Genomic DNA, 19,263 nt, shown 5'->3' with positions numbered 1-19,263 from the left:
CCCGGTCCCCTGTGGAGACCACCTCTCACCGTCCCAGAGAGCACAGGCAATTAGTTTGCAGGAGGGATTCTCTGATGTGTTCTCACCCCTCCCTAACACTAACCTCATAGAACACCACATTGAGACTCCTCCAGGGGTGGTGGTGTGCAGCCGCCCGTATCAGCTCCCTGAACACAAGAAAAATGTGGTTTAGGATGAACTTCAGGGTATGCTTAAGATGGGAGTAATTGAGCAGTTGCACAGCAACTGGGGGGCGGCACGGTGGTGTAGTGGTTAGCACTGTTGCCTCACAGCAAGAAGGTTCTGGGTTCAAGCCCAGCGACCTCTGTGTGGAGTTTGCATGTTCTCCCCGCATCTGCGTGGGTTTCCTGCGGGTGCTCCAGTTTCCCCCACACTCCAAAGACATGCAGGTTAGGCTAATTGGTAACTCTAAATTGACGGTAGGTGTGAATGTGAGTGTAACAATTCCTGATGTGGGTGGAGCACAGAAGCACGGCAGGCGAGAGTTGATGATTACACAAACCACTTTATTTAGCTTTTCAGCTTGCTTGCTTACTCATTGACTCACTCACTCACACATGCATTGTGGTTGGGGAGAGAGCTCCTTTTCTCTGCTCTCTCTCTCCTTTTATGCTCCCACCCTGTAACAAACACACACACACACACACACACACACATTAATTGACAGCAGGTGGAATGACTTAGCCACTTACCTTCCCCAACCCCGCTCTCCATTCACAGACTGCTGCTTGGCCATGCCCCGCTGCCACAGTGAGTGTGAATGGTTGTCTATGTGTCAGCCCTGCGATGACCTGGTGACTTGTCCAGGGTGTACCCCGCCTCTCGCCCATGGTCAGCTGGGATGGGCTCCAGCTTGCCTGTGACCCTGTAGAACAGGATAAGTGGCTACAGATAATGGATGGATGGACAGCAACTGGAGCAGCCAGGTGGGCTTGGTACCCAAGCTCGACGGGTCGGTCCAGTTCTATGTGGACTATAGAAAAGTCAATGTGGTGTCTAAATTTGACACATGTCCAATGCCCTGCATTGATGAATTGCTCAATCAGTTAGGTGCAGCTCGCTTTTACTTGACACTGGATTTGACAAAGGGATATTGGCAGATCCCCTTGACTCCATTATCCCATGAGAAAGTGGCCTTTTCCACTCTGTTTGGCTTACAACAATTTGTCACCCTTCTTTTTGGGTTGTTTGGGGCTCCGGCGATGTTTCAGCGTCTCATGGACTGAATTCTCCGTCCCCACAATGCATATGCGGTGGCCTACTTGGATGATATAATCATTTATAGTAATGATTGGGAGCAGCACCTACAACATCTGAGGGTGGTTCTGAGGTTGCTGAGGCACACTGGGCTCACAGCAAACCTGAAAAATTGTGCAATCGGATGGGTGGAAGTACAATATCTGGGCTTCCACTTAGGTCATGGGCAGGTGCATCCCCAAATTGATAAGACTGCAGCGATTGTGGCCTGTCCATGACCTAAGACCAACAAGGGGGTGAGGCAGTTCCTGGGGCTGGCTAGCTATTGTAGGTGGTTTGTGGCTAACTTTTTGGATGTCACCAGTTTGCTGACTGACCTCACTAAAAAGGGGGCACCAGATCTGGTCCAGTGGATAGAGCCATGTGAATGGGCTTTTGCTCAGGTAAAGGCAGTTTTGTGTGGGGGCCCACCACTGTTGCATTCTCCTTACTTTTCTCTCCCTTTTGTTTTACAGACTGATGCATCAGACAGAGGGCTGGGGGTTATTTTGTCCCAGGTGATGGAGGGGGAGGAGCATCCAGTCCTGAACATCAGCCGCATGCTCTCCATGCATGAGTTGAAGTACAGCACCATAGAAAAGAAGTGTCTGGCCATCAAGTAGGTGGTCCTCACACTCCGCTACTACCTGCTTAAGTAACCCTGTAGTTAACAATATAACTGTATCAGATCAGGAATTAGAATGTTTTACTCCCCTTAGAGAAATCGAACTAATTAACTATTTTACTAACTAATTAATTAACTAACCTATACATCAAAATCTTCAAATTGTGTACTAGATCCCTTACCTACATGATTCTTCAAACAGATAATACCAGAAGCAATTGAACTGTTTCTAAAAATAATAAATTCTTCCCTTAGAATTGGCTATGTACCCAACTCCTTTAAACTAGCAGTTATCGAGCCCCTGATTAAAAAAAAACCCTGACCTCAAACCCTGTTAGCTGTCCAATTATAGGCCAATATCAAACCTCCCCTTTATTTCCAAGATCCTAGAAAAAGCTGTGGCACAGCAGTTATGCTCATATCTACATAGGAATAACATCCATGAAATGTATCAGTCAGGATTTAGACCTCATCATGGCACAGAGGCAGCAATGGTTAAAGTAGTAAATGACCTACCTTTGGCATCTGATCAGGCCAGTGTTTCTGTGCTTGTACTGCTTGATCTTAGAGCAGCCTTTGACACCATTGATCATTCCATTCTTCTGGATAGACTAGAAAATGCTGTGGGAGTTAAGGGAACAGCCCTCTCCTGGCTTAGGTCTTATTTAACTGATCGCCATCAGTTTGTTGATGTAAATCTGGATTTTTCTAGACATACTGAGGTAAAGTTTGGTGTTCCACAATGTTCTATCTGAGGCCCACTGCTTTTTTCTTTATATATGTTACGTCTGGGTGATATTACTTGTAAGCATGTGTGGCAGCGGGGGCGTGGTCAAGTGCCAGTCTGTGACAGGAGGGTGGAGTCAGGGAAGGTAAGTGGCAGAATCACTACACCTGAGAGCAATTAACCTGTGTTTGTGTGTCTTCCCAGTGACTGCGCCCTATATCAGGAGGGAGAGCGAGAGCGGAAGGGGCTCATCCCTGAACCAGACGCCGTTTGTGTGTGGGTCTGTGCTAGAGTGGATATTGTTAGACTGAAAAGTGTGGCAATAAAGCCAAGTTCCCCGCAGCGCCAGCAAACCGGCCTGGGCTTTCCCTCTGCACCGGTGATCTGGGGCTCACTCACCTGAGGTGGGGGAGAGACAGACACAGAAGGGAGAAATGGGAGGGCACCGCGGGTGCGGCGGGCCGGCTGGGGTGGTGCCGGCCCCCGCCTCCGCGGTGGGGGAATGGGGCGAGGACGGGACACAGGAGGAGGGGGAGAGAGAGAAGAGGAGAGAGGAGAAGATGCCATCTGCTGTCCTGCCTCCGGGACAGCGGCCAGATGATCCTCCGCCAGCTCGACTGCCTGATCCAGCGACGCCGGGCGGTGGCACTGGACCCACTCCGCGGTTCCTGCTGGTAAGCGGGCGATGAACTGTTCCAGTACCACCTGGTCGACAATTCCCTCGGCATCGCGATCGTCGGCCCTCAGCCACCACCAGCAGGCGTCCCGGAGCTGCTGGCCGAACGCGAACGGCCAGCCGACTTCCTCCAATTGCAGCGCGCGGAAGCGCTGGCGCTGTTGTTCCGGTGTGCGCCCCACTCGCTGGAGGACGGCCCGGCGGAGGTCTGCATAGGCCAGCTGGCGGTCGGCGGGGAGCTGTAGCGCGGCCAGCTGTGCCTCTCCCGTTAGCAGGGGGAGGAGGCGCGCTGCGCACTGCTCCATCGGCCACCCCGAGGCTTCTGCGACCTGTTCAAACAACTTGAGGAACGCCTCGGGGTCGTCCTGTGGGCCCATCTTGGTGACAGTGAGGGGAGACGAGCCCGCAGCCGGAGCGCTGGTGGACCCCGCCGACGCGAGGAGATGCCGGAACGCCTCGTGACCTTCCTGCTGGGCCAGCACCAGGGCTTCGAAGCGCCGCTCTTGTTCCTTTCGGAGTGTGATGAGCGCCTGGTGCTGGCTTTGTTGAGCCGTGGCGAGGGCGTGGACCAGGTCGGTGAACGGGGAGGATTCCATGGGGCTGCTGGGTTGGTGCTCCACTTTCCCGGGTTTTGGCACCACTGTAGGTCTCCCTATGTGTGGGTGGAGCACAGAGGACGGCAGGACAGAGATCAAGTTTATAACTTGGCTTTATTGCCACACTTTTCAGTCTAACAATATCCACTCTAGCACAGATCCACACACAACTGGCGTCTGGTTCAGGGATGAGCCCCTTCCGCTCTCGCTCTCCCTCCTGATATAGGGCACAGTCACTGGGAAGACACACAAACACAGGTTAATTGCTCTCAGGTGTAGTGATTCTGCCACTTACCTTCCCTGACTCCACCCTCCTGTCACAGACCGGCGCTTGACCACGCCCCCGCTGCCACAGCATGGTATTAGGTTCCACTGTTATGCTGATGACACACAGATGTATGTTTCTGCAAAGCCAGAAACACCACTGACACCAGATTAATAAAATTGAGGAACGTGTGAAGGACATTGGACACTGGATGCTTATTAACTTCCTTCTGCTTAACTCTGACAAGAAAGAAGTACTTGTAGTAGGACCACATGCAGCTAGATGTAGGTTTTCTGATTACACAGTAACTCTGGATGGCATTTCTGTTTCTTCACATGCAGCAATAAAAGACCTCAGGGTGATCATTGACTCCAGTCTTTTGTTTGAAACTCATATCGATAACATTACCCAGCCAGCTTTCATTCATCTCAGATATATTGCTAAGATAAGAAATTTAATGTCATTACATGATGCAGGAAAACTAGTTCATGCTTTTGTTACCTCTAGGTTGGATTATTGTAATGCCTTACTGTCTGGATGTTCCAATAAGAGCATAAACAAGCTCCAGTTAGTTCAAAATGCAGCAGCAAGAGTCCTTACTAGAACTAGGAGATATGAACACATCACCCCTATCTTATCCACACTGCATTGGCTCCCAATCAAATTTCATATTGATTATAGAATGCTACTTGTGGCAGCGGGGGCGTGGTCAAGCGCCGGTCTGTGACAGGAGGGTGGAGTCAGGGAAGGTAAGTGGCAGAATCACTACACCTGACGGCAATTAACCTGTGTTTGTGTGTGTCTTCCCAGTGACCGCGCCCTATTTAAGGAGGGAGATTGAGAGCAGAGGAGATCCTCCCCGGGACGAGACGCTAGTGTGTGTGTGTCTCGGTGTGTTTGAAATCTATCTATTGTCAGACTGAAAAGTGCGGCAATAAAGCCTCTGTGTACACCTGATCTCTGTCCTGCCGTCCTCTGTGCTCCACCCACACGTAGCGAACCGTTACAGTGGTGCTGAAACCCGGGATCCAGAGTGGAGCACCAACTGATCAGCCCCATGGAGTCCTCCCCGTTCGCCGACCTGGTCCCTGCCCTCGCCACGGCCCAGCAAAGCCAGCACCAGGCGCTCGTCACCCTCTGGAAGGAACAAGAGCAGCGCTTCAAAGCCCTGGTGCTGGCCCAGCAGGAAGACCGCGAGGCGTTCCGGCACCTCCTCGCGTCGGCGGGGTCCACCAGCGCTCCGGCCGCGGGCCCGTCTCCCCTCACCGTCACCAAGATGGGCCCGCAGGACGACCCTGAGGCGTTCATCACGCTATTTGAACAGGTCGCAGAAGCCTCGGGGTGGCCGATGGAGCAGCGCCTCCTCCCCCTACTAATGGGAGAGGCACAGCTGGCCGTGCTACAGCTCCTCGCCGACTGCCGGCTGGCCTACGCGGACCTCCACTGGGCCGTCCTCCAGCACGTGGGGCGCACTCCAGAGCAACAGCGCCAGCACTTCCGCGCTCTGCACTTGGAGGAAGTCGGCCGGCCGTTCGCGTTCGGCCAGCAGCTCCGGGACGCCTGCTGGCGGTGGCTGAGGGCCGACGACTGCGACGCTGAGGGGATCATCAACCAGGTGGTGCTGGAACAGTTCGTTGCTCGCTTACCTGCAGGAACCGCGGAGTGGGTCCAGTGCCACCGCCTGGCGTCGCTGGATCAGGCAGTGGAGCTGGCAGAGGATCATTTGGCGGCTGTTCCGGCGGCAGGACAGCAGACGGCGTCTACTCTTCTCTTCTCTCCTCTCCTCTCTCCCCCTCCTTCTGTGTCTCGTCCTCGCCCCATTCCCCCACTGCGGAGACGGGAGCCGGCACCACCCCAGCCAGCCCGGCGCACCCGCGGTGCCCTCCCGTTTCTCCCTTCTGTGTCTGTCTCTCCCCCCCCTCAGGCGAGTGAGCCCCCGAACACTGGTGCAGAGGGAAAGCCCGGGCCGGTTTGCTGGTGCTGCGGGGAGCTGGGCCACCTTCAACAACAGTGCACGGCAATGGAAGTGGGCATGGTGGTTCGGATCCCCGACGCGCCAGAGGCCGCCCTCAATTGGGCTGGAGCATATCGCATACCGGTGAGTATCCAAGGGGCTACATATCAGGCGTTGGTGGATTCGGGTTGTAATCAGACCTCAATTCGCCAAAGCCTGGTGCAAAACGAGGCATTGGGGGGAGCACAGGGGGTGAAGGTGTTGTGTGTGCATGGGGATGTTCACCGCTACCCTTTGGTGTCAGTCCACATTTTTTTCAGAGGGGAAAAATCTATAGTGAAGGCGGCGGTTAATCCTCGCCTTACCCACTCTTTAATTTTGGGGACTGATTGGCTGGGATTTCGGGTGTTAATGAGACGCTTAGTAAAGAGTGGGTCCTGCCATTTGACAGGGGGAGGTCCCGGTGTCGCTTTGGCGGGAGCAGCTTTCACAGAGCCGTCTACGTCATCTCCGCGTCAGAGTGAGGAGCCGCCGGCTCCTCCTCTCTCTATTGGGGAATCCCTCGCGGATTTCCCATTAGAACAATCGCAAGACGAGACTCTGCGACATGCGTTTGACCAAGTGAGAGTAATCGATGGTCAAACGCTCCAGCCGAACGCCACCCCGTCCTTCCCCTACTTCGCAATTATGAAGGATAGGTTATACCGAGTGATGCAGGACACTCAAACTAAAGAGCGAATCACGCAGCTTTTAATTCCAAAGAGCCACCGCGAATTGGTATTCCAGGCGGCTCACTTTAATCCCATGGCTGAACACTTAGGGCAGGATAAGACACTAGCCCGAATAATGGCCCGATTCTATTGGCCAGGGATTCACGGCAATGTTCGTAGGTGGTGTACGGCATGCCGCGAATGCCAGTTAGTAAATCCAGTGGCCATTCCAAAAGCGCCTTTGCGCCCTCTTCCATTGATCGAGACCCCGTTTGAGAGAATCGGGATGGATCTCGTCGGGCCATTAGATCGGTCAGCACGAAGGTACCGCTTTATATTAGTTCTGGTGGACTATGCAACGTGATACCCGGAAGCAGAGCCTCTGTGCAATATCTCAGCACGCAGTATTGCAGAGGCACTCTTCCGCGTTATCTCCCGAGTTGGAATCCCGAAAGAGATTCTGACTGATCAAGGCACTACATTTATGTCACGGACACTGCGCGAACTGTATGGGTTATTGGGGATTAAGCCGATCCGCACCAGTGTGTATCACCCACAAACGGACGGTTTAGTGGAACGGTTCAATCACACCCTCAAAAATATCATTAAAAAATTCGTAAGTGAGGACGCACGTAATTGGGATAAGTGGCTCGAGCCCTTGTTGTTCTCATTGCGAGAGGTTCCCCAAGCCTCCACGGGGTTCTCCCCATTCGAATTATTATGTGGGCGTAAGCCGCGCGGCATCCTAGACGTGCTGCGGGAAAATTGGGAGGAGGGACCTTCACAAAGCAAGAACGAAATTCAATACATTATGGACCTGCGCGCAAAACTCCACACGCTCACCCACCTAACTCAGGAGAATTTGCGGCAGGCCCAGGAACGGCAAGCCCGCCTGTACAACAAGGGTACGCGCCTTAGGGAGTTCACCCAGGGAGATAAAGTACTCGTACTGTTGCCCACTTCAAGCTCCAAATTGATCACCAAGTGGCAAGGGCCCTTTGAGGTCACACGGCGAGTCGGGGATGTCGACTATGAGGTGAGGCGAATGGACAGGGGTGGGGCACTACAAATTTACCACCTCAACCTGCTTAAACTCTGGAATGAGGAGGTCCCTGTGGCATTGGTGTCGGTGGTCCCGGAGAGGGCGGAGCTGGGACCGGAGGTTCAAAAGAGGGCATTGGCATCACGCACCTCTCCGGTCCCCTGTGGAGACCACCTCTCCCCGACCCAACTCACGGAGGTCGCCCAGTTGCAGACCGAGTTTTCGGATGTGTTCTCGCCCCTGCCCAGTCGCACCAACCTCATAGAGCACCACATAGAGACGCCCCCGGGGGTAGTAGTGCGTAGCTGCCCTTACAGGTTACCCAAACACAAAAAAAAGGTGGTTCGGGAAGAACTGGAGACCATGCTTGAAATGGGCATCGTCGAGGAGTCCCACAGTGACTGGAGCAGCCCAGTGGTCTTGGTACCCAAGGCTGACGGGTCGGTCCGGTTCTGTGTGGACTACAGAAAAGTCAATGCGGTGTCTAAATTTGATGCTTACCTGATGCCTCGTATTGATGAGTTGCTCGATCGACTCGGCACTGCTCGCTTTTATTCGACGCTGGATTTGACGAAGGGATATTAGCAGATCCCCTTGACTCCACTATCCCGAGAGAAAATGGCCTTTTCCACACCGTTTGGTTTACACCAATTCGTCACCCTTCCGTTTGGGCTGTTTGGGGCGCCCGCTACATTTCAGCGGCTGATGGACAGAGTCCTCCGCCCTCATGCCACTTATGCGGCCACCTATCTGGATGATATTATCATCTATAGTAAGGACTGGCAGAGGCACCTCGAACATCTGAGGGCCGTCCTTAGGTCACTGAGAAGAGCGGGGCTCACAGCCAACCCAAAGAAGTGTGCGATTGGGCGGGTGGAAGTACGGTATCTGGGCTTCCACTTGGGCAACGGGCAGGTGCGTCCCCAAATTAATAAGACGGCAGCGATTGCGGCCTGCCCGAGGCCCAAGACCAAAAAGGGGGTGAGACAGTTCCTGGGGCTGGCTGGCTATTACCGTAGGTTTATACCTAATTATTCGGACGTCACCAGCCCGCTGACTGACCTCACTAAAAAGGGGGCACCAGATCTGGTCCAGTGGATGGAGCAATGCCAGCGGGCTTTTTCTGAAGTGAAGGCTGCAGTGTGTGGGGGGCCACTTTTACACTCCCCTGACTTTTCTCTCCCCTTTGTGTTGCAGACCGATGCGTCGGACAGAGGGCTGGGGGCGGTTTTGTCCCAGGAGGTGGAGGGGGAGGACCGCCCCATCCTGTACATTAGCAGGAAGCTGTCAGTGCATGAGGGGCACTACAGCACGATTGAGAAAGAGTGTCTGGCGATCAAGTGGGCGGTCCTCGCCCTCCGTTACTACCTGCTGGGATGCCCTTTCACCCTCTGTTCAGACCACGCGCCCCTCCAGTGGCTTCACCGCATGAAAGATGCCAACGCGCGGATCACCTGTTGGTATCTGGCACTCCAACCCTTCAATTTCAAGGTGGTCCACAGGCCGGGGGCGCAGATGGTCATGGAGGACTTCCTCTCCCGTCAAGGGGGGGGGGGGGGGGGGGGGAGTCGGCTGCAGGCCGGACGGCCGCCCGGCCTGAGTCGGGTGGTGGGGGTATGTGGCAGTGGGGGCGTGGTCAAGCGCCGGTCTGTGACAGGAGGGCAGAGTCAGGGAAGGTAAGTGGCAGAATCACTACACCTGACGGCAATTAACCTGTGTTTGTGTGTGTCTTCCCAGTGACCGCGCCCTATTTAAGGAGGGAGATCGAGAGCAGAGGAGATCCTCCCCGGGACGAGACGCTAGTGTGTGTGTGTGTGTGTGTGTGTCTCGGTGTGTTTGAAATCTATCTATTGTCAGACTGAAAAGTGCAGCAATAAAGCCTCTGTGTACACCTGATCTCTGTCCTGCCGTCCTCTGTGCTCCACCCACACGTAGCGAACCGTTACACTACTATTGACCTTTAAAGCACTGAATGGTCTCGTGCCAAAATACCTGAGTGAACTTCTGGTTCTTTATGGCCCACCACGCCTACTTAGATCAAGAGGTGCAGGTTATCTGCTGGTACCTCATATAGTGAAGGCTACATCAGTGAGCAAAGCCTTTTCTTACAAAGCCCCAGTTATGGAATAGCCTTCCAAGTAGTGTTCAGGACTCAGACACAGTTTCATGGTGGTGTAGTGGTTAGCACGGTCACCTCACAGCAAGAAGGTTCTGGGTTTGAACCCAGCAGCCAGTGAGGGCCTTTCTGTGTGGAATTTGCATGTTCTCCCTTTGTCTGCATGGGTTTCCTCTGGGTGCTCCGTTTCCCCCCACAGTTTAAAGACATAGGTTAATATGGGACAGCCTTGGGCTGAGGTGCCCTTGAGCAAGGGACCTAACTCCCAACTGCTCCCCGGGCACTGTTAGCATGGCTGCCCACTGCTCTGGGTGTGTGTGTTCACTGCTTCAGATGGGTTAAATGCAGAGAGGAAATTTAACAAGTATGTGATGAATAAAGTTGTGCTTTCTTTCTTTCTTTTCTAAGTCTAGGCTGAAAACATATCTTTTTAGTCAAGCTTTTTGTTAAGTTTTTGTGAGGTAAGGGAGTAGATCTGGAAGGTCTTCATGGAGTCTTGATGGAGTCCCTGCTTGCACTCGGTGCAAATGTATCCTGTTCTCACTCTTTAGGTGACACTGGGCATATCTAACAACCTGTGTTTTCTTTCTCTCTCTCTCTCTCTCTCTCTCTCTCTCTCTCTCTCTCCCCCCTCTTCTTCCCTCTGTCTGTCCCTCTCTGAGTTACATGTCAATCCTGAGATACCACTGATGCTGACCTCTTCTGCTCATTGGACTCACCTGATCCATCCTGATGCCCTATGTCGGTCTGGCTGGAGTCTCACCTCATCACTCCTGTGGAGGATGGCCCCATACGGAAAGTCAAAAGTTACACTTGGAAGATGGCTCCAGACACTTAAAGTAATGCATTTATGCCTGAGGACTACAACTGACTTCCTAACTTTATGACTGCAGTTGTCACGAACAGTTTTGCACTCAAGTTTCCATCAATGAAGAGTTATAACATCAACGAAACAGACTTCATGTTAAAACTATAATGATTTTCCTGGTTACACAGTTGCACTTTGTGACTATATAGGACACAGTTATAGAAGCGAGTTATTTATAATTGTGCTATCTGTTATCAACCAAATGATGATGGGTTTCCTTTTGAGTCTGACTGCTTTCAAGGTTTCTTCCTCATGTCGTCTGAGGGCATTTTTCCTTGCCACTGTCACCCCAGGCTTTCTCATCAGGGATAAATAAATTAGGGATAAAATTATCTCTTATGTTTAAACAATGTCTATTGTTAAAAGCACTATACCGGTACAAATAAACATGACTTGATTTGGTTAACAGATTTACATACTTGGGATCCCTTGTTACCAGCAACCTGTCTCTTGATACTGAGATCAATATTAGAATCAGCAAAGCAGCTACTGTAATGTCCAAACTCATCAAGAGATTCTGGGATAGCAAAAACATGACTATAAACACCAAGCTGAAGGTCTACCAGGCCTGTGTCCTCAGTAGCGAAACCTGGACAACCTATGCCAAACAGGAAGCAAAGTTGAAGGCCTACCATATGAGATGTCTCTGTAAAATCTTGGACTGCACTGCATGGACAAGGGTCATATTCCCAAGGACCTACTGTATGGCCAGTTTGAGTGTGGATTACAACCAACTGGCTGCCCACGTCTGAGATACAGGGACATGTGCAAAAGAGACCTCAAGTCAGCACACAATGACACAGAGTAATGGGAAGATGTCGTGCTTGACCATTTAACATGGAGACATGCTATTAAAATGGGGGTGAAAAGTGCTGACAAGGACCGAAACCAACTTGGAGAGCAAAAACGACAGAAGAGAAAGGAAACAACTGCACACCATAACACAGACTTCACTTGTGGCAACTGCAATAAGGACTGCCACTCACAGATAGGACCGTACAGCCACAGCAGATGCTGCTCCAGTATAACTCCAAGGTGCAATCCATAGTCTCCAGAGACGGAAGGAGGCAGATGATGATGATGACGATGACAGTATCAACTAAAACATGGCAGTACAGTGGTGTAGTGATTAGCACTGTTACCTCACAGCAAGAAGGTTCTGGGTTCAAAGCCCTGTGGCTGATGGGGGGCTTTCTGTGTGGAGTTTGCATCTTCTCCCTGTGTCTGTGTGGGTTTCCCAGGGGCGCAGATAGGATTTTTGAATTGGAGGGGACTGAGCTGTCAGCAAATGATTCCATTTTGTGTAAATATATATATATATATATATATATATATATATATATATATATATATATATTAAAATGTGTGTGTGTACTGAAGCTTCAATATACATTTGAATTGTGAGTTTTCTAACTGAATGAACATTGGTAGACAAAGGCCTACCTGGTCAACATTGCTCGGTTTTTGAAAAAACGCTGTAATTGTTTTTTGTTTTTTCATTGTTGACCCCACCAGGGATTGCCTGCAGGCCAGGAGGACAATGTTAACATCTTGAATCCAGTGGCGGCTCCTGAATTTTTTTTCAGGGGGGGCAATTTTCCCCCGTTATGTCGACACAGACCGTAAATGTCCACAGGACTGAAGTAAATTGATCTAGGTAGCAAATCAATTGGCCGAACTTGTTTTTGCCTGGTAAATTCAGATATCAATATAGACAATATCTCTTCTCTCCACTAGGTGGCAACACTAAACAAGTTAAAGGTGGCAAACTAAGGTAGCCTAGTAAACTAGACCCACCCGCGTAGCGGCCAAAAATATTTTTGCCTACGAGTGGCAAATATTCACATTTAGTCTGGGTTGCCAGGCTAAAACTAAGGAAGATTCATTGTGAAGCCTTCAAAGCAAAACATTTGGCATCACAATCAATTAATCTTACATTACTCATTTATTTTCTCATATTATTCCAGTATTCTATAATAAGTAGACACAAATTCTTAATTATAAACATATTCTAATTTCTTCAATTCTAAAGAATGCAATTAAAGTGGCAAGATATAAATCCAAAAGTGTTTATTTAAGTTTTGAAAAAGATGAAGAAAAGCATAACCATCAAACAAACATGTGCAGCTTAATTATGTGTTTTTTTTAATATGGAATTGCACCATTTTAACAACAAATAATTCTAAATAAATTCTGCAGTTTTTTTCCCAAGAATTCCTCCAGAAAGCCATGCCTTAAAAGGAAATTTAAAGTATTACAAGCATGTCAATGAACACAAAAGGTTTTAGTTATTTAGCTATATACACACAAGCTTACACAAGGTTTTGTAGTCAGTACAACTTGGCTTAACAAGTTGGAAAAAAGGTAAGGTGCTGCTGGCTCCAATGAACACATACTGTACAATATATAAAAACTGAAAATATGCTTAATTTACACCAAGTGAGAGAGAACTTGAGGCTACTGAAATATTCCAAGCATGGCAATGTTAAACTGCCATTGGTAAAACAAAAACATGGCAATGTTAAACTGCCATAGGTAACACACACACGCACACACACACACACAAACAACTTTTGCCTAGTAAATTCAAATATCAGATATCACTGTACCGTCTGCTGTGCTACTTCCAGGGTGGAAGAGAACGCAAGGGTAGCAAAAAAGAGCATTGACTACATCACAGCCAGCTAGCCAAGTTTTCCGGTGGTACCAGTTCTTGTTAAAACCTCTTGAGTAGGTCTTCTCCCCCTTCGTAGACACTTGCTTGATGTTTAAATTCGGTCTAGGAGGTCCTAGCTGTTTGATTGCCGTTTTCTCCTCATTGGTACGACGACTAAAGGGAACTTCTTTCAGAGACGCTATCGTATTGTTGCACTCAACACTCGCCGCCATCTTCATAGAATGTTCACACATTTCCCGCGCAAGTTGCGTTTTCCAGCCCAGTTCAAAACCCGCCAAAATGCACTTAAAACCAATCTGGCAACACTTGCGCAGCGCAACAGGTGTATGACGTAAGCACGCTGCTTGTGCGAGCACATAAAACCTAATAGAAAATGCATTGGGAGCATGATTTTCAAAAAAAAATAGTGTCAATGGGAGATTTTGGGGCAAATCTGAACCTGACAGAAATCGCCCCAAAAGGGCGTGGCTACACCAGGCGCGACCTTAGCCTGATTGGACAATGACATTACTGTTGGTAGTAGGAGTAGATAAAAAAAAAATCTCCCTCCCTGTTTGGGAGTGCGTCGCCCAAATCGCCCCTATTAACGAGCCGCCAGTGCTTGAATCTCATAATTTCAGTTAACAGTTGCTGCTTACTAAAATAACATTATACATAAAAATAACAACATTAAAAGATATTCACCTACAGCCTAGAATGCTGTTATTTTACATTTAGCCTACTTCAGGTAAGTCCAAATTCCTTCTTATAATTATCAGACTAGCTACTCAACATTACAAAACAAGTATTTGTCACATCTGGGAAAGGCAACAGGCAACAGGCATAGGATATTTACATCTTTTGGTTCTTGAAACAAACGCTGTGAATTTTTTTTCCCCCTCTTCTCTGGCTTAATGTGGCAGAAAGATCACCAGCTCGGTCATTAGACAGTTGTTTATGATCACTATGGTTACCGCGACAGGCAAAGTCCCCAGCTCCCCTTAGGACCCCGGGGTCGAGATGATGCATTACATTTACATTGGAAGTCAGAACTTGGAGCTCCAAGCAACATAACCTCAGAACTGAGCGCTTCCCAGTTTAAAAACTGGGACATCATGGAACATGGAATTTGAAAAAAATGGCCAGTTAATGAAATGAAACAAAAACCCCAACGTTTATGCTGGGAGATGCTGGATTTCAATGCTTTTCCGACTTCAAACTTCCAACTTACGAGTACAACTGAACGCACCATTAGTCGCAGCAGAAACACTGCTGCTATCAAATGGATGAGCTGTACAGTGTTATTAACCGAGAATTACGTGGAAAATGAACACCTTGCTTTCCCAACTCTGCAAGGATCTGCTCCAGCCTACACCGATTCAAGAAGGGGAAAATGTGGATTGATCACTGACAAGGCTGCTGCTGCTGCCATTTCAACTTTGTGCTGCAGTGTAAGTTAGTCTAACTAACGGAACATTAATCCTCACTTTTTCTACCTATGTGTGGCGCCTTACGTAGGGACGGTGGGTGGGTGGGACAGATGGGGGTCACTATAAATCTGGGGGGGGACATGTCCCCCCGTCCCCCGTGCTATCTGCACCCTTGCGGTTTCCTCCAGGTGCTCTGGTTTCCCCCACAGTTCAAGGACATGCAGTTAGGTTAACATGGGGCAGCCATGGCCTGAGGTTGGGCTGAAGTGCCCTTGAGCAAGGTACTCCCCAACTGCTCCCCAGGTGCTGTAGCATAGCTGCCCACTGTTCTGGGTATGTGTATGTGTGCTTATTGTTCACTTGTGTGTGCATGTGTGTGTGCATGTGTATGTTCACTGTTCCAGATGAATTAAATGCAAAGGAAGAATTTCACTGTGTGCTAAAGTCTGTGCTTGACTGTACATGTGACAAATAAAGGTTTCTTGGCTTCTTGATAATGAGTTACAGCTCAGTGAGGTCTCACTGACAACCTGATTCATATTTTGCCATCAGAGCACATCAATATCACATGTACAGAGCTCCTTTAATTTGCTCTCTACTCAAAAATTCTCCCCAAAAGTTTGCAAAGGTGCTATGCAAAAAGAAATTGTTTGTTTATGTGAAGATTGAGTTCACACAAGTGCATTAAAATTCTCGAGAGATCACTGTGTCTGCAGTTAAACTGTTTTGTTGATTAATTGTTTAATTGTTTGCTGCTAATAATTAACATCTCATTCACATCTTGACTATTTACATTGTTTCAACACAAAATGAAATGGCTTTCAACCATACTTTGTTGAAGTATAGTTTTAATTAATACATGTTCCTCTAACCTCGCTTTGTGAAGTATAGGACAATCATAAAAATAAGCAAAATCAGTAAATATGCAACTTTTAATGTACATTAAAATGACCAAATTAGCATATGCAAATTGAAGCACACGTTTCCAAAATATAATAAAATATGTAACAAGAGGGGGGTTCCGGTTGGTGTAAGATGTGGTAGGACGTGCGTGTCGAGTGCTCCCACCACACAGTGCTTATTTGGCCGTCTACTCGCAGTTATTTTTCCTATGTTTGATGACTTTGGTGATTTGAACGTGGTCTTCCTATATCGCTGACCAGAATGGCTTCAAAATTGGAGAAGAAAGCCTCAAAATCGGACAAGAAAGGGGATTCTGCTTCTGTCCCCGACAACGCCATGCTTGCTAGCATGATAGCACAAATGAGGACTGACATGCTAGAGTTACTGACAGGGCCAGATTCACTGACGGCAAAGATAGACGCCATAGCTGCAAGGCTCGACAGGAAAATAACTGCCGTAGAGGAGAGGGCGGATGCGATTCAGGCTACAGTTAACAGTCACGAACAGCGACTCTCTGACGTGGAAGCTGGGTTGACTAGCCTGCAAGTTTTGGAGGCGCAGGTCGATTCCTGGACCCGAGAGAATGCTGCGCTGAAAGCCAAAGTTGCCGACTTAGAAGGGAGAAGCAGAAGGAACAACATTCGTGTCGTGGGGATTCCCGAGTCCATTGAAGGTACGAGACCAACTGCATTCTTTTCCAATCTGTTGTTTGAGGTGCTTGGGGAAGATGTACTGCCTACCCCCCCCGAGTTGGAAAGAGCCCATCGTATGCTCCGTCAAAAACCAGCTAAGAAAGATCCACCTAGAGCTGTCGTCATGTGTTTCAGTAGGTTTCAAGTTAAGGAAGCAGTAATCCGCGCTGCCAGAGAGAGGCGAGGCAAGTTGACATATGATGGCAAGCCGATACATATCTATGAAGATTTCCCCCCCGCCGTTCTCGCACAACGAGCGAAATACAAGGATGTGATGCAGCGACTCTACAACCTTCAGTTAAAACCCACACTATGGTACCCAGCGCGGTTGTTCATCAAGGTGGGGGATGGAGAGAGACAGCATTTAGAGTCGGTGGCAGAAGCGGAGGGCTTCCTGGCAACCTACGAGGAGCCCAGGTCCGATGCGGGGGTCTGATTCAAGTCACGACCCAGCGGAGTTGATGATTTGCTGCTGCGCCTTTTCTCTCTGACATGGACAAAGCCGGGTGACACTCATTTAACTTATTTCCACTATGCCTATGTTCTGTGAAATGGATGGTCCCTGGTGACGCTCATTTCACTCACTTCCACTGTATTCTACTGAGTGGCACAGCGACAACCTGAACTGACTGTTGACCCATGGTTGGGTCATTTTGTTGGCTGAATTTAATTGTGTATTAAAGCCATGTAATGTAGGCTAAACTAGATAGTAGTTTAGCCTAATCTGTTCTGTGTTTCTTTGGAGTTAGGCTACTGTTGTTGCCTAGTCTATTTTATCATCTTAGTGTTATGCGGTGTAGAATGGTCTAACCCCTTTTTTTTTTAATTACCTTTTAATTGCTGTGTGGTGGGGCAGAGGAGAGTGGAATAGTGCCCCGGAATAATTTTTCTAAGCAGAACTGCACAGATGTGTGTTGGGTGTTCAGGGACAACGGGGATGGGTTAGGACTGGGGGTAGGGTCAGGTTTTTTTTTTTTGTTTGTTTGTTTTTTGTTTTTTTTTTCTTCCCTCGGATACTGTGCCTCCTCCTGTGCTTACTCCTCATACTCATTAATGCCATGGTATATAATGCATACTTCATGCTGAGTTCTCAACCTGCATGGATAATAGGAAGTCAGTGAATAATATTAGATTCATATCATGGAACGTCAAAGGGGCAAACCATGCAATAAAAATAAATAAGATTATGACTCATGTTCAGGGGCTGGGAGGGGAGGTGGTCTTCCTACAGGAAACACACCTGCGCATTGGGGAAACTCTGTGCATTAAAAGGGGCAAATTCAACCATCTATTTCACTCTAAGTTTAGTGATTGGTCTAGAGGGGCTGCAATTTTGATTCAAAACCACATTCCCTTTCAGCTAGAAAAATTGGTCGCTGATTCATTTGGTAGGTTCGTTATAGTGTCAGGGCAGCTGTGCAACACCCCAGTCATTTTGGCTAGCATCTACGCACCAAATTGGGATGATGCTCAATTCATATCCAGGTTTTTCACCTCAATGCCCAATATTGAAAATTATCAAATCAAGTTTATTTGTACAGCGCTTTTAACAATAAACATTGTCGCAAAGCAGCTTTACAGAATTTGAACGACTTAAAACATGAGCTAATTTTATCCCTAATTTTATCACATAATCATAGGAGGAGATTTCAATTTTGTTCAGCATCCTACTTTAGACAGATCATCAACCAGACCATACTCCCTTACAAAGTCTGCCAAACAACTTTCATCCACAGCATCACAGCTGGGTTTTTCAGATCCATGGCGGTTCAAATTTCCAGACAAAAAATCCTTCTCCTTTTTCTCACCTGTCCATCATTCCTATTCTAGGATAGACTTCTTTCTCCTCGATAACAGATTACTCTCTAATATACGCACATGTGACTACCATAGTATTATAATTTCAGACCATGCTCCCATTTCTCTAGACATACATTTTCCCGCTTACAGACGCCCACTAAACTCATGGAGATTTAGCTCAAGTCTACTAGCTAACGACTTCTTTGTTGAGTCTATAAAGACCAACTCTCAATTGTTTTTCACAATTAATGACACTCCAGAGGTGTCAAGGGGCACCCTATGGGAGACCTATAAGGCTTACATGAGGGGCCTTGTAATTTCTTACTCATCTTATTATAAAAAAGTGGATGCGAGGAGACAGTCAGAGCTAGAACGATTGATCCAGGAAGTTGATGATAATTACTCTACAAACCCAGGTCCTGCACTCTACAAAAAACGGCTACAACTTAATTCTGAGCTAGCCCTTTTAACCACCAAGGAAGTGGAACGGCAGTTGCTCAAGTCTCAGCAAAAATTCTTTGAATCAGGGGACAAGGCAGGCAAACTCCTTGCCCAGCAATCTAGAGCTGCTGCTGCCTCTAGGCTAATTCCTAGCATAAAATCACCAACTGGTGCTACCCTTACTGACCCAAAAAGTATAAACGAGACATTTACAAAATTTTATACTGACCTCTATACATCTGACCACCATCAAACTGCCACACACGACTTACTCAACAACATTGTATTTCCCACAATAGACAAGGAGTGGGTACAACATTTAGCTAATCCAACATCTCCAACTGAGGTTGCCAATGCTATCAGAGCCTTGCAAAGTGGTAAATCACCGGGTCCAGACGGATTCACAGTAGAATTCTACAAGGAGTTTTCCCCACTTCTCTCTAAAATTTTAAGTGATGTATATAATGAAGCACTGTCTGCTGGCTGTCTACCACCAACTTTGAAC

This window comes from Neoarius graeffei, chromosome 21, assembly GCF_027579695.1.
Source record: "Neoarius graeffei isolate fNeoGra1 chromosome 21, fNeoGra1.pri, whole genome shotgun sequence".
Taxonomy (NCBI): domain Eukaryota; kingdom Metazoa; phylum Chordata; class Actinopteri; order Siluriformes; family Ariidae; genus Neoarius; species Neoarius graeffei.
The sequence above is the reverse complement of the archived record's forward strand: the minus strand, read 5'-3'. Positions refer to the sequence as shown.